The 16,853-nt window shown below is 36.7% G+C and overlaps 1 long non-coding RNA gene across 1 annotated transcript in view; it reads right to left on the bottom strand.

Annotated features, from left to right (window-relative positions):
* Nucleotides 1-13,595: 13,595 nt before the first annotated feature.
* The window catches only part of LOC141424799 (uncharacterized), a 38,687-nt gene continuing 35,429 nt past the window's right edge, over nt 13,596-16,853 (bottom strand). Inside the window, exon 5 of the long non-coding RNA XR_012449713.1 lies at nt 13,596-13,610. This is a non-coding gene — a long non-coding RNA (uncharacterized lncRNA). The remainder of the gene's footprint in view (nt 13,611-16,853) is intronic.

Below are 16,853 nucleotides of genomic sequence, written 5' to 3' on the forward strand. Positions count from 1 at the left end.
TTCAGTAAGGCACATTTCTGAGAAAAATTTTTTTCTTTATGTGTGAAATAGTTGTTTGAGCCAGAGCCAGAATAATTAAAAAGTCAGGCATTGCTTTGTATTCCTGTTCCCCTTCTGTGATCTCACCTACACACCACAGTCTCCATTGTCAAAGTCTTCCTCTTATTCTTTAATAAATCTGTAACACAAAAACCAAAATAATGCTACACATGGTGGTGAATACCTGTGATTCCAGGTTTGAGGTCATCCTGGGCTACACAGTGAGACCCTGCTTCAAAAAACAAACCAACTAACCAAAAACTATGTTGGTGAAGCAACTAACATGGTGTGTGTCACATAGACAGTGCTCAATATTTAGCAGTTCTTATTATTTTACAGTTATAAATGTAGCTCCACAAAACTGGGTTTTAGAAATGTCATTTGATTTCCTTGAGATAAAATTAAATTCAGCCTCAGTATCTTTCCTGCTGTTTGGCAGGAAGTTTACTTCCAGTCATTATTTAAACTACCTGTCCCCATCCACAGTCCTTGTGGCCTAACAGAGAGAGGCCTAATTATCTAAGCACATGTGGCCATTTGATGTTAGGGGACTCTGGCATTTTTTTTTATTAGTGCATATTAATTGTACAAAGCAGTCATGTCATGGAGTTTCACAGATGCTTATATCGAACAATGATCAGATTAACACCCTCCATTGCTTCTTCTTTTCCTCATCCTATCTCTTCCCTATTTTAGACAGCTCTAAGTGTGTTACCTCATGCCACCTTCAGACATTGACACTGAATTTCGGCACTGTTCTTCCCCCATCATGCTCTCTCCCTCCCCTTTCTCCCCCTCACTGCTCATAGTTCCTCAATTAAAGTCATGTTTTATATACATACACATATATATATGTGTGTGTATGTGGCTCTCTCTCTATATATTTATATATATGCATATAAAGTCTAGATTCTGCATATGAGAGACGACCTTTGTCCTGAAACTGGCTTACTTCACTTCATATGATCTTCCTCAATACCATCCATTTTCCTGTGAACACCATAATTTCATTCTTTTTTATGGCTGAATAATACTCTATTGGTTATATATACCACATTTCTTTGTCCATTCATTGGTTGAAAGGCATCTAGGCTGATTCCAAAGCCTGAGTGTTGCGAATAGTGCTGAAATAAACATGGATGTACAACTGTTTCTATTGTATCCTGACTTACATTCCTTCAGCTATATCCCCAGGAGTGGTATCTCCAGGGCTCTATTTTCAGTTTTTTTTGGGAACTTGCATACTATTTTCCATAGTGGCTGCACTATGGAAACAGTATATAAATGTTCCTTTTCTCTGTTTTCTCTTCAGGTATGCAAACATGGCTCAACATATGCAAAACAGCAAACATATTACAGCACATTAACAGAATTAAAGGCAAACCATATTATGGTCTCAATTGATGTGGAAAAAGCCTTTGTCAAAATTCAACAGCTTTTATGATAAAAATATGAAGAAACTAGGAATAGAAGGAACATATCTAAACATAATAAAGTTTATAAATGACAAACCTATAGCCAATATCACACTAAATGGGGGAAAACCTAAAACCATTTCTTCTAAAGTCAAGAATGAGACAAGGGTGTCTACTTACTCCACTCTTATTCAATCTACTACTGGAATTCCTAGCAAGAACAGTAAGACAAAAGAAAAGAAATCAAAAGGATTCAAATAGGGAAGGAAGAAGACTCTTTGCAGATGATATGATCCTGTACCTAAATGATGCTAAAAATTTCTCTAAAAAACTTAGATCTCATAAACACTTTCAGCAAAGTAGCAGGATACAAAATCTGTATAAAAAATCAATAGCTTTTCTGTATGCCACCAATAAATAGGCAGAGAACAAAATCAGAAAAATAATTCCATTTATGGTGCCTCTAATAGTATCTAGAAATAAATTTAACTAAGAAGGTAAAAGACCTCTATAATGAAAACTATAAACCTTTGAAGAAAGAAATTGAAGAGGACATCTCTTCAATGATGAAAAGATGTCCTATGTTCATTGGCAAAATCAATATCGTGAAAATGGCTCCACTACTGAAAATAATCTACACATTCAAGGCAAGCTCCACCAAAATTCTGATGACATTCTGCACAGAGACAAAAAATCTATCCTAAAGTTCATAGGAAGCACAAAATACCTTGAATAGCCAAAATAATCCTGCACAAAAAGGAAAACACTGGAAGTATCCCTGTACCTGATTTTAAACTTTAGGACAGAACCATAGTAACAAAAACAGCATGTTACCAGCACAAAAACAGACATGAAAAAAAATGGAATAGAAGTCTCAGAAATAAGCCCACACAGTTACAGTCAACTAATTTTTGACAAAGATGCCAAAAATATACATTGAAGAAAAGACAATTTGGTTAATGAATGATTCTGGGAAAAGAAGACTGAAATTAGATCTCAGTCTCTCACCCTGTACCAAAATCAATTAAAAAAGGAACAAAGACCTTAATGTAAGACTTGAACCTTCTATAGGAAAATATAGGGTAAATACTGGAAGATATAGGCACAGGCAAAACTACTGGAACAGGACTCCAACAGTTCAACAACCAAGAGCAAAGATTGACAAATGGGAATACATCAAACTAAAAAGATTCTGTTCAGCAAAGAAAACAGTTACTGGAATGAAGACAGCATACAGAATGGGAGACAATCTTTGCCAGCTATACATGTAGCAGGGGATAAATAACTAGAATATACAAGGAGCACAAAGAGCTAAGCTCCAAAAGAACCAAAAACCCAATTAATAAGTGGGTAAATGAATTGAACAGGCAATTTTCAAAACAAGAAATACAGATGGATGATAAATACATGAAGATATGTTCAACATCCCTGGCCATCAAGGAAATACAAATCAAAGTAACACTGAGATTTCATCTAATGAAATCAGAGTGGCTGTCATAAACAATTTCAGACTCTGGCATTTCTTCTTTACTTGGTCCTGGGGACTCTGCAGCACAGCCTGAGGCCAAAGGCGTAGCCTCCATTTAATCCCTCTTCACTGAGGTCCTGAACCCTCTCCATAGTGCTGAGGCTAGGCTTAGGCCACTTTCTCAGGGACCCTCAGAGCTTGTTCTGCTCTTGGAGGTTCTTCTCTTTCTGTTTTCTTTCACTTCTTTATCCTTATTTCACATTTACTAAATCTCTCTCCTTCTAACCTATGGTAGAGCTATCAGAGTCAGAAAGAAAAGAAGAAAGGAAGGAAGGAAGGAAGGAAGAAAGAAAGGGAGAGACAAAAATGCCCAAGTTACTCGGCAGTTCTGTTTAAATTCCACATTAAGAATAATTTTCAGTAAAATTATGTCTCATGCAATGCTTGAGGCAGTCTTCCACTAAAAAAATTTGATATTCAACTAAAATTTATATGTAAATGGCATCTTGTATTTTATCTGGCAGCCTTTCTCTAAAGTTTCCTGCTTTTGAAAGACTCAGGAGTGGAAGTTGTGGGCAGGATTGGGACTTCCTGTAAAAATATTCATTGAGATAGAAGGAATAGCCCGAATGGACCTAGAAAGGTGCAGTGTGGACAAAACACAAAATAAAATCCACCAATAATCCTGTTACTCTCATAGTCAGTATGGTCACCATCCCCATCATGGTCCGCAGTGAGGTGTTACTTAAGAACCCATCCCTGGGGGAAGGCACTGGTAATGGGTCCTTCCCCAAAGGCAGTTTTAATTAAGAAAAGGGAGAAGGAAGAGCTAGAGGGCCCAAGAAGTCTGCATGCTGAGTCAGTGGGACAGAAAGCCTAGAGGAGCCTAGTGCTTAAAGCCTCACATCTAACAACGTCATGACTGGCATCACCTGGGTATTACGGGCAGCAGAGCCTGGCAGATCAAAATTTGGCCTGACTACATTCAAATCTCAGAACCACTACACCAATAGCTATGTAGCCTTGAGCAGGTCACGTGACTTGTATCTCCAACTCAGATCTCTCTCTTGGGATTTGAAACGAGATATGTATCGGAACGTCTCACACATGTCCCAAAGTCAACCTGTGCCACTGAGAATTGATCTTCCTCCTCTCCAGATCTGTCCCTTCTCTGCCCTCTGTGTTAGTGAAATGCCGCCACTGTCTGCCCAGTTGTTAAGGTGGATATCCACGAGTCGTCCTAGACCCGATTGTGACATCTTACCACTGGGTGTTGCCAGAGAGGGTTAGGCTGCTCTGGCAGATCCCTGTACTACTGCCAAAGGTGAGGACCTTCTTCTCACTCAAAAGAGGCCATTCAGTAATTTTCTAAGCGGACAAAGTCACTAGGCAGTGGCCAGAGAGAATAGGAAACACTTTTTCTATATGTTTGGAGAAAAAAAATGAATTACTTTTACAGTGACTTTGTGATAATCCATTCTGCCTTTTTATTTTTATTTTTTAAAGTGACTCCAATGAGTCTCTGTTCTTGTCTATGGAAACAGCTTAATAAACAGAAAATCATTTAATTCCTTGTTTTTCCTCTATGGACATTTTAGCAGGAGATGTTGAATAAAGTCAGAGTGGCAGATTATTATACCCTGGGAAACTCCCTGGGCCTTTTAGGAACTTAAAACTGCGTATTAAGGGTTGGGACTGTAACTCAGTGGTAAAGCCTTTGTCTAGCATGTGCTAGGCCCCTGGTTTGAACATCAATACTGAGAGAAAAAAAAAACAACAAAATCCCCACAAAACAAAACAAACAAGAAAAACAAAAACAATCCCTCCAAAGTTTAAAATATACCACAATGGCAATCTTAGCAATATCCCAGTGAGTAGGAAGTTATTTTAACTGAATTCACTGAGATTAGAATCTAACAAAATAAGAAGTATCTGAAAAGAATTAACCAATCATCCCTACTTTTGAAATAGCCTTCTCTTTTCTAGGAACATACAGGAGGAAAAAGTCAAATAATGGGGGAATGGATGAGAGAATACAATACTGCTTCATGGTTCCTGCTTCAAAAGATAGAAAAAAATCATTCATAATCTCATGCCCTTTTCTACTTATGTCACAGCAAAGCAATGGCAAAAGCATAGGAGGAAAAGTAGGGTCATTACCCATGTTTAAAAAATGGCTAAATTGTTGGGAAAAGGAAAAAAATCTCATTTTAATAATCTCAGAGAAATACAACTAAAGGAAAATCATTTCTAGGGTGGTTTTGGATCATTCCAGCCCAGTCAAGGGAAAGGTTCAAAATGGTCTGTGGTGGTGAGGTCAATTTGTTACAAAATCACCCTAGAAGGAAATGCATGCACATTCACACATGCACACACACACACCCAAAACATACTGTGTATTTTTAGATATTTTGTATACAAAGTGAAATGTGTTTAAAATATTGTATGTATTATTGGCACTCAAAATGTAAATTTTTGACATTCTCCCAATGAAAATCAGATTATGAATTAAGTTTGGATCTTCAGCCAACTGTGCTAGGCATCTAATACGTGTTGCAGGATTTGAAAATAATTGAATTTAGACCAGTATTTTCTGGCTTTTTTTTTTTTTTTTTTTGAGCTCCACGAGAATTTTTTTTTGTGTGTATGCATATGACCCTTTCTTTTTTGTTTTACAACTATACTGGCCTATGCCTTTCAGCCATTTAGTCAGTGAAATGATATGAGTTTGATACATGCTACCCCAATACTGGATCATAGCTAGATGTGGTTGGTGTGTTTGATGAGTTTATGTCTTAGGAATTGTTAATATCAAGTGCCTGTTAATTGTCACTTCACAGAAAGCCTGCTAGTACATTTTACAGGTGAGAAATAAAGTTGACTAGCTTTCTTAGGGTTACATTTGAAGGCTGAATGATTAAACTAGAGTGAAAAACTTGAAAGCCCACAGTCTTTCCAAGGTAGTGATGACTGTATGTGATTAGAAATGTGGAGTCAGGAGCCAGACTGAGTTTGAATCCTGCATTCTAGCTGCTATATTCATGGAATAGGCATAAAGTACTTATCCCACCCTTTGAAATTTCAGACTCCCATCTACATTGGTCATTGTCATTATTATTCTGTACTTTATGAAGTGTTTCAAGTCTTGATCTCTCATGGTACATGTTGATGCCAGCTTATCACCAATTTACCCACAGTCTGGTTAGTTGTGATTCCCAGCAACCACTTTTGCTTCTTTCTCCACTTACTTCTAGAAGAAGGGTGTGGAAGCTCATCAGACTCAGCCAGGGTTTCTCCAAATGCTTTTTAGGCTCTAGAGATCTGGCAAAGTAATGTTTACTTTCTAGATTATTTAGGAAAACCTGTGAACCTGGTGATGTTTGGATAACTTTTCACTTAAAATCGCCTCATTCAAAATCATACGTATTTTTTTCCTTCTGGGAAATATAACTTGTTTGATTCTAGTGTCTAAATGCACTTCTGAATGCCTCTTGCCATGGCGCCTGTGTGAGGAGCTTTCTACCTGTGAATGAGGTCATAAAGATGCAATTATTCTTCTCTGTGGAGTTGACTCTACCAGGCTCATTTACAAAGTCACTCAGCTGTGACTCGGCCACTTAAATAACCCTATTGCCTGAAGATATTTCTTGCTCCAGCCATTTACCCCTAAGAACCATGTTCATGTTACAGAGAAATACAAATACAGTCGCGTTCTGCACCAGCAGCATTACAGAGCTGTGTTTTGTTGGTTGTAAATTATATCTGGTCTTGGGGGAAGGGAGGGGAAATCAGCAATTCTGAAATTCTAGGAAAGAATTTCATAAGAAATATTAGACCCTCATAATTTGGAAGTCTCATATGCTAGTTTTATTTTGTTCTGGTAGACTTAGTAAATAATTCTCTGGATGCCTAAAAGTAATGCGTAGGTTTCTCTTTTTACATATTTAAGTTATGCATTTAGATATAATTCAAGCATTCCAGGGTGTTAACAGTGTTTACAAAGGAAATTGCCAGAGGCACATTCAGGCAGTTCCTTAAATTAATAATACTTTTGCTCGCAGTCCAATTTTTCCTTCCAGTTTTGCTAGAGCTAGTATGCATCTTCTCTATTTATTCAGGGAATAATGATGACAATTTCCACTTACACATCACATTTCATCTGGAAGGCTCTCTCTTACATACTTCATCACTGTCTGCCACCTTCTGCATGGCAATAGATAGTGCATACTGCATCATTGCAGCCTTTGGTCAGTGAGGAGAAGAAAAACCCTAAAGCAATCCGAAGCTGAAAGAAAGGCAGGAGGGCAGAAATAAACTCAGTGCATTGCCATATTTACATAGAAGATGGGCACCTGGCCCTGGAAGTTGAATGTTTTTCCAGAAAACTACCCCCTGCACCCTTGTGGGAGTAAGTGGTATGTTGGAGACATTCTATGTAGACAGGCCCATTGAAGTCCTTGACCTAGTGCTTCCTAGTAGATGTCTTTAGATAAATCATCAGATCCCTTTCAGACTTGGTTTTTGTATTTGTTATAGGGGAATAATAATTCCTGAATTCTGACATTATATATGTTAGTTAATATAAGTAAAGTAAATTTGGGGGGTTTAATAAATGGTCTCTGATATTTACTTTTCTTGTTTTTAATGTTTTCGTAATAGTTACTGACACCACTATCTATGAAATTGTATCTGACAAGTTTTGTAGCCTTCCGGGGGTCAGGGAGTCCCCCTCTGCCCTTCTCCATCTACCTAATCTTCAGTCTTATCAAATGACTCAATCCTGTGTTCAACACAAAGGAAGGAAATGTGTTATCAGACAAAGACAGATATAATGCTTCCTTCTGGACAAGGAAAACATCTGGTGCTCTATTTGCATGGGTTCTAATGTAAATCCTGTAGACAGTTACACTCAAATTTCAGCACCCATCAAAGTCATCCAGAAGGCCTTTAATATACAGATTGTAGGGCCCTGCCCTAGAGTTTCTAATACAGTAGATCCCGGAATTCAATAGTTTGCATTTCTTAAAAATTCCCAGGGAGTCTGAAGCTGCCTGTCTAGGGGCTGCACTAGAGAACCACTGCTTTAGGGTTAGCTATTTTTTAATCTAGGAAGTCACCGAGAGCCTCATCTCCAGTGGGTGCTTTGTTTGGGGCCTAGAGAATCCAGAAGAGGTTAAGGTATTGAAGCTGAAGTAAAGGATGGGTTGAGCACCTACTGAGATGAAAACCAAAAGTTCTTCAAGTAATAAGACCCCAGCCACATATTTCATAGTTATATATGGAACTTTTTTGGATTAGTGTTTCTCTCTGTTCCCCTCTTCTACCTGCCTTCCTCTCTTTAACAGTTCTTACCCTGTAGGTTTTTCTTCTTTCTAATCAGTCTTTTCCAGAAAGCATGAAAAAGATATGGAGTTTCTTAGGTAGTAGAAACAGCAGGATAAATGACCTGAAAGTTGACTCTGAGTAGCAAACAGCAATTTAACTGGGCTGGAGCCTAGAAGGCAAAGAGATAACAGCAAGGGAGGATGCTGTGGAGTGAATGATACAGGCATAAGTCAGTCACGAATTGGACCTGATCCTAAACACAATACTGTTGGAAACTACTGAAGGGTATTTACCAGGGAGTAACACTAATTGAATTATAATTTAAAAGGCTCTATGCCTATAGTGTGAGAAACTAGAGGGGCTTGAGCCTGGACATAGAGAGATCAGAGAAGGGGGTTGTTGTAGGTTCTAGGCACAAGACAAATGGTAGCTTATAGGAAGGAGAAGCAGCAAGAAAGGACTGATTCCTTGAATCACTAATTATAATAAAGTCTTTGAACCATTTCCAGTGGTTTCCACACTTTAGGGGTAAAAGAATCTGAGAGCTCCAGTCCCAGAATTTCTGATTCACTGAGTCAGGTGAGGTCGTAGAATTCTCATTTCCTATGATCTCTCAAGGGGTGCTACTGCTGCTGGTCCTGGAAGCAGACTTTGGGAAGTACCGGTTTACTCCTACCTTTCTATTATGAGGATGATGCACTTGGCCCTTTCTTGCTGACAGTGTTCTCAGCTTTGGGTAATTAGCATCCTGGTATTTAAATAAACCATGGGGCCTACTTGCTAAGATTCTTCCTCTCAAATCTGCATTAGCTCACCAAGTTCAACTAATTCGTCTTCCTGAATCACTAACCTTGCTCTAACTTTTCCAAGGACTCTTGCTCTCAGGCCTTTACTTGGTTTCCAGAGCAAATGGAACCTGCTCAACCCCAAGAGACTTTCATGAACTCTCTTAGGGTCATTCCCTGAGTGAATGACTTGGATAACTCAGCATGACTGTCCTATTTTATTTTTTTAAAGATTGCAAACACTTTCACCCATCATACCTATGTTGAACAAGGTCAGTTCCCAATGTGGTCATGAGTTAAAGAAATATTTCTTGATACCAAGAGTTTCTCCTTTGTTCTTTGTCCCTTGCCATGTTCCTTAAGTCTCAAGGATGGCCAATCTTTCTTGATTTTAATTTGGCAAAGGCCCTCCTTAAACATATTTTGATAATGACAGTAGAAAACCAAAATTAGCTACAAAATTGCATCCTGGTCTATCATAAACAGGTTTTCCTTCCTTTGGGAAGATTAATAGAGAAAGATTATTCCAAAGGACTACCTTCCTTCCTCCTTTCTTCCCTTTATCCCTTCCTCTACTTCCTTTTTTCCTTCCTTTTTTCCCCTCTGCTTTCCTCTATTTCTTTTTTTTTCTCTTTGACTCAATCCTTTCAGTCTTGTTTTTGTGTAGCTTGGAATGTCTTGCCACAAAATTGATGTGATTACCACATTCACTGCATTGAATATATAGGTCCCCTTCCTGCCCACCAGACAAGAAGCCTAACCCTGTACCTTCAGCTCTCTGTACAAATTGGCCATAGTGACTGTTGGGATTTCTCCAAGTACTCCTCAGACATTGATTAAAATGTAGCAGAGGGGGCAGGGGAGAGAGCAGCAGAGGAGATAAAACATGAGTGTTCCTTCACGCTGTACTGAAGTCAAGGCTGGCTGTCAAAGTAACACTCGGTGAGGACTCTAAAGAAGAGAGATGATTGAGAGCGAAGCTCAGGAAAAGTGGAATTCAGAACTGAGCAGGAAAAAACCCATACCATCAATTATGACAAATTCAAGTAGTCAGAAAGAAAATGAAGGACGGATTTGAGAGTGAAAATTATTTTTTTAAGGCCTCACACCTTACCACTAAGCTCCATCCCCATCCCCTTTAACCATAAGTTAACTGGGGCACAAGTTCATGGATGTTGGCCGAAGACAGAGTACTGAGTCAAGACAAACGACTTGCAAGGGGGGAGAGATGGCCCAAACAATGTATGCACATATGAATAACTAAATAAATAAACCAAAAGGATTATTATTTTTTTAATCAGGGGAAAACCTAGGTACAAGAGAACATTTAGCCTCAGGTATCATTTCTTGTTCCATATTTTGGCGGTTCCCTCAGGTGGAATTATAAGTGTATTTATAAATTATTCAATGTAATACTAGCAATATATTTGTTACACATTTATTTAATATATATCTGTGTAAGATAAATATATGAAAATATATTCATAAGTGATTATAAGTTGCATAATTTATTTCAGTAAGTTTTATTCATTATTCTAATGAGCAAGATGAGGACTTTTGATTATTAAAGGATCAAGTTGATATAGCTACCCTTTGGCACACTGACTTTTTAGAGATTGGGCAGGATTTTATTTTTCACATTTTTCTTATTTTTGTTCCTACAATCTGATCCTTTAATGGTGGTTCCTTCTTTCCTTTCTGCCTACCTCTTGTAAGAAGTATTTATTTCATCCTTAGTTTTCACATTTATAATGTCAAAATTTAATCTCCTATCCTTTGTCTAATTTTAGTGTATAATTTTAAAAATAATTTGGATTCATTGTGAACTGTCAGAAGTTTTCAAAATTCAGTTAAAAATTTATCAAGATAGTCATGAAATGTCTGTCCATTTAAAGGAACAAAATGATTTTCAGAACTCTAGAAAGCTCAATTAAAATAAGACTAAATTTCAGTTTAAGGCAACATCACTTATAACAGGGTCTGAGTATTTAGAACACTAATCATAAGTACTTCTGTCGAAGCACCTTATTTTGAGTCTAGCTCTAATTATCTGGACTATTTGAAACTGGTAAAAGCATATGAAAATGATTTTTTCCTACCATGGATTTTGCCCAGTTCAGTCTGTTTCTTTTCTATTGTGTTTGAGGTTTTACAGTATTACAATATTCAGTAGCAGCAGTTTGCAATATTATACTTCACCAATAGGTGTCACTGTCGGACACATGATTTATTCAAACATAAAAATTCTTATGCATGGATTTTGAGGTTCTGTAATCTTAATGAATTCCAGACTATATCAATGTGGAAGGGTAGAAACTTTGAGCATTAAGTTCCCATAGAGCAAGCACTCCTGAGGCTGGTGGGGACAGAAGAAGGAAGTGAATCATGTATCGCGTCGGATTTTAGCCATTTCAGGGAGAAATTAAGAGTGGCATGAATCTTGATCCCATCGTCATTCAGACAACTATAACCAGTTTTTTGCTTTTTGAGGCTTAATGACTGTTCCCCCTTTAATCATCCAAGCCCTTCAAGTAATTAAGGAGAATAAATTAATTTTAATTACGTGCCAATTGGTCAACAAACTTCAGCATTCAGATTTCTGTCCTGGAAGTTCACAACTTCAAGTTTTCCTCTAACTTAAGTTTTCATTTTGGTCAAATATCAACTGTGAGGTCTGACATGTGTTCCCTGACAAATGAAGAGTTGGTCTTGACCTATTGACAAAGCAAACAATATTTAGGGGTTAGAAAAAGAGAAGGGAATCACTGTTTGGTCAAATTCTTCTCTTAAATATTTGAAGGTTTAAGAAAATTTTCTTCATGTTGGTATAAAAAAAAGTGACTTTTTAAGAGTGAACCTTTGTAAACTCTTGGAAAGTTCAGTTTTCATTAGCTGCTTTTGTTTTTTAAAAAGTTACTACGGAAATTTTTGATCACATATAAAACTATGTATGACATAAAAATTATGGGTTTGTTGTACAGCTTCTACTCTCCTCTTGCTTCGTTCACACCTTCTCCCCTATGCCTTACCACTCCCCTGCTGGATTATTTTGAAATAAATACTAAACACTGCATAACTTCACCCCTCTACATTTCAATATGTATCTCTAAGATGTATTCTTAACCATTGTTACACCCCAAAATTAATGTTATTTTTAATATCATCTAATGTGCTGCTAGTATTCAACTTTCCCTTATTGGACCATGAATATCCTTCTTTTTTCAATTAGGTTTTTGAATCAGGATTCAAATAAGCCAATATGTTACATTTGGTTGACTAGTTTCTAAAACTTAATCTGTAACAGTTTACTCCCTCTTTTTAAAAAATACCATTTATTTGTTGAAGAAATTGGATCTCAAATAGAGTATTACACACTATCGGGTTGGCCTATTATATCCCTGTGGTGTCATTTGACATATTCATCTGTCTTCTGTCTGATATATATATCTAAATATATAGAAGTTATATCTAGATGCTTGATCATATTTAGGATTTTTTTTGCAAAAAACTTTCATAGATATGCCATGTACTATTGCATTACATCAGAGACATATAATGTTTGACCACATTTTCTTTCTTTACCATATTTTATTTATTTTTGCAACATTAAGGCTAGCCAAAGGATGCAGGTGTTTTCAGGCTGATCCATGTATCATTTTCCACATAGATCACTGATGACCATTGCCTAGAGCTATTATTTTATTAGGAGTGACAGAGGAGCATCTTGTAGTTGAGTCATTCCTTCTGAACTACTTGACTATGCTGGAATAGAGTTTACATAGGAAAGGTAGAATAAATGCTTCATTTTTATTACACCCTGTATTCAGTAAATTTTTGAATGAGGGATGGGGTGTCCTGACAACCTTCAAATGAGATCAGTGAGGTGTTTTTTAATATTGTTACTACCATATAGACTTTTTTATGATACTGGAGTTTGAACTCAGGACTTTGCACTTGCTAGACAGGTGCTCTAATGTTTGAGTCATGCCTCCAGATCTTTTTTCTCTGCTTATTTTTGAGATAGGGCCTCACTTTTTGTCCAGGCTGGCCTGGATGCTGGTTCTTTTATTTTAGGCTTCCTGACATAGCAGGGATGAAAAGGCATGTTCCACCACACCCAGGTTTTTTCCCATTGAGGTAGGGTGTTGAGATTTTTATTTTCCAGGTCTGGCCTGAAATTGAGATCTTTCTCATGTCAGCCTCCCGCATTGCTGGGATGACACTTGTGTACCACTGTGCTCAGCTACTGGTTGAGATAGTTGTCTCATGTACTTTTTGCTGGGACCAGCCTCAAAAACCATGATACTCATGATCTCAGTCTCTTAAGTAGCTAGGATTAAGGTATGAGCCACCGGTGCCTGGTTTTTGATGTGTTTTAATCTATGGCAGCTATAATACATTTTTATGCATAAACTATCTCACCTTTGGCCAGTGGGAATAATTTTAACTTGACTTCCATTCTTTCTCAATATGATCCCCTTGAATGTGAGTGGCTCTTTTGTTTTCAGGGTCCTATAGTGACTTCAGTGTTCCACACCTGAAGTCAGCCATCTCTGTGAGGGTGGCAGGTTTTTGTTCCTGTGTGTGTGAAAATATATTTAGAAACCATAACTTGGAGACTATCTCATGTGCTATAAATATATCATTTACATTTAATAAAGTACATTATTGGTCTCTAGGACTTGATTCAAATGCAGGCCTTCAGGTCTCCTTTTAATCATGCTTCAGACTTTTATAAGATCTAGTCTAGGGAAAATTGAATTAATCACATTTAGTTTGAGCTTAGTAAGAAATATTTGTGTGATTTTTCAATCACTTTTGTGTATAAGTCACTGTTAACCATCAGTTAACCTCTATAGTTCCCAAAGCAGAAATGTGGATAATGGAAGGAAAAGTAAGCTTATACTATGTAAACCATATCTCTCGAAAATTCTTCCAACCATCAGACATGTTTAATTGTTAGTGGAGGAGTAAGTTTTCATCAATATCTAGTCAAAGTTTTCATCAATACCTACTGTTGGGACTATATTTGATAACAGTATGTATGATTCAAAAAGCAATATATGCTTAAAATTTTTATGACAATTATGTAAAACTGACTTTTATCAAAATTCTTGTGCTTTTAGTCTTGATGTGTCTCAGTCTTGATGCAAAAACTTACATCAAGACTGAAGACAATTATTTTTGTGAAGTCACATATTTTGTGGATCCCAGCTATCAAAAATAAAAATGAAATTTGATTTATATCATTCTAGAAAAGATTATATTATCTTTCCAGTCTCTTTATAGAAATTGATATTAAAAATTATTCTTCTTTGGTCACTTCATACTAATAAAAGGAGTTAAACATCAAGAGGAAATAACAGTTATCAACTTATGTGTGCCCAGTTCTGGTGCACCCAACTTCATAAAACATACACTAATTTACTTAAAATCACAGCTAAACCCCCAACACAGTAGTAATGAGAGTCTTTAATACTCCTGTATCACCAAGAGATAGGTCATCCAGACAAAAAAGTCAACAAGAAATTCTGGAATTGAATGACACCACAGATGTATTGGACCTGACAGACATCTACAGAATATTCCATCCTGCCACGGCACAATATAAATTCTCCTCAGTTAACCCATGGAACTTTGTCCAAAATAGTCCATATCTCAGGGCACAATGCAAGTGTCAATAAGTTTAAGAAAACTGAAATAACCCCCTGCATACTGTCTGACCACAACGCAACGAAAGTAGAGCTCAACAACAAAAGAACCACCAAAAAATACTCATGGAGACTGAACAACACATTGCTCAATGATCAAGAAATAAGGGAGGAAATCAAAAAATTCTTGGAGTTTAATGAAAATGAAAACATAACCTATCAGAACCTATGGAACACAGAAAGGCAGACTTAAGAGGAAAGTTTATAGCAAAGAATGCATATATTAAAAACACAGAATGATCTCAAACAACTTACTGCTACATCTCAAACACTTAGAGAAACAAGAACAAGCTAAATTCAAAACAAGCAGAAAGAGAGAAAAAATAAAAATACAGGTCCAAATCAATGAAATGGACACCAAAAAAAATGCAAATAATCAATGAAACAAAATTGGTTCTTTGAAAAAATAAACAAGATTGACAAGCTCCTGGCAAATCTGACTAAGAAGAGGAGGGAAAAGATCCAAATTAATAAAATCAGAAATGCAAAAGAGAAGATAACAACAAACACCAAGGAAATCCAAGGAATCATTGGGGACTAATTTGAAAATTTATATCCAAATAAATTGGAAAATCTAGAAGAAATGGACAAATTTCTAGATATAGATGACTATCCAAAATTGAACCAAGAGGCTATAAATCATCTACATAGATTTATAACATGCAATGAAGTTAAGCAGCAATAAAGAGTCTCCCATAAAAGAAAAGTCCAGGACCTGAAGGATTCTCCACTGAATTCTATCAGACCATTAAAGAAGAACTGACACCAACACTCAGGAATATTGCCACTCATTCTATGAAGCCAATGTTACACCCATACCAAAATCAGACAAGGACATAACAAAAAAAGAGAATTATAGGCCACTCTCTTTAATGAACATAGATGCAAAAATCCTCAGTAAAATAATGACAAACTTAATTCAGAAGAATATCAGAAAAATCATACACCATGACCAAGTCAGCTTCGTCCCAGGGATGGTTCAACATATGCAAATCATTAAATGTAATGCACCATATTAACAGAAGCAAAGACAAAAACCATTTGATTATCTCAATAGATGCAGAAAAAACCTTTCATAAAATTCAACACACTTTCATGATAAAGCACTGATGAAACTCAGAATAGAAAGAATATATCTCAAAATAATAAAGGCTGTATATGACAAACTTATTGCTAACATTATACTTAAAGGGGGAAAACTGAAACCATTTCCCCTTAAGTCAGGAACAAGAAAAAGGTGTTCACTCTTTCCACTCCTATTTAACATAGTTTTGTAATTCCTAGCCAGAGCAATAAGACAGGAAGAAGAAATAAAAGAAATGCAAATAGGTCAGGAATAAGTCAAACTATCCCTTTTTCCAGACCACAGGATCCTACACCTAAAATACCCAAAAAACTCTCAGACACCATAAACAGCTTTAGTGAAGTATCAGGATACAAAATCAGTTTACAAAAGTCAGTAGCCTTTCTGTAGGTTAACAATGAAAAAATTGAGAAAGAATGTGGGAAAATACTTTCATTTACAATAACCACAAAAAATACTTTGGAATAAACTTAACAAAGGATATAAATGACCTATATAAGGAAAACTACAAACCACTGAAGAAAGAAATCAAAGAATACTACATAAGATGGAAAGATTGCTCATGCTTATAGATTGGTAGAATCAACATAGTAAATTCTACCAAAAGTAATGTTCATGTTGAACCAAATTCCCATCCAAATCCCAATGACATGCAACACAGATATTGAAAAATCAACCCTAAAGTTCACTTGGAGGCACAAAAGACTGTGAATAGCCAAGACAATACTGAACAAAAAGAGCAATGCTGGAAGTATCACAATACCCTACTTCAAACTATACTACAGAGCCATAGCAATAAAAACATCATGGTACTGGCACAAAAACAGATATGAAGACCAGTGGAACAGAATGGAAGACCTGGATATGAATCCATGCAGCGATGCCCACCTAATTTTTAACAAAGGTGCCAAAAATATGGGATGGAGAAAAGATGGCCTGTTCAACAAATGTTGCTGTAAAAATTAGATATCTGCCTGCAGAAAACTGAAACTAGATCCATGCTTGTCACCCTGTACAAGTATCAAC

The sequence above is a fragment of the Castor canadensis genome, chromosome 7 (assembly GCF_047511655.1).
Source record: "Castor canadensis chromosome 7, mCasCan1.hap1v2, whole genome shotgun sequence".
NCBI lineage: Eukaryota > Metazoa > Chordata > Mammalia > Rodentia > Castoridae > Castor > Castor canadensis.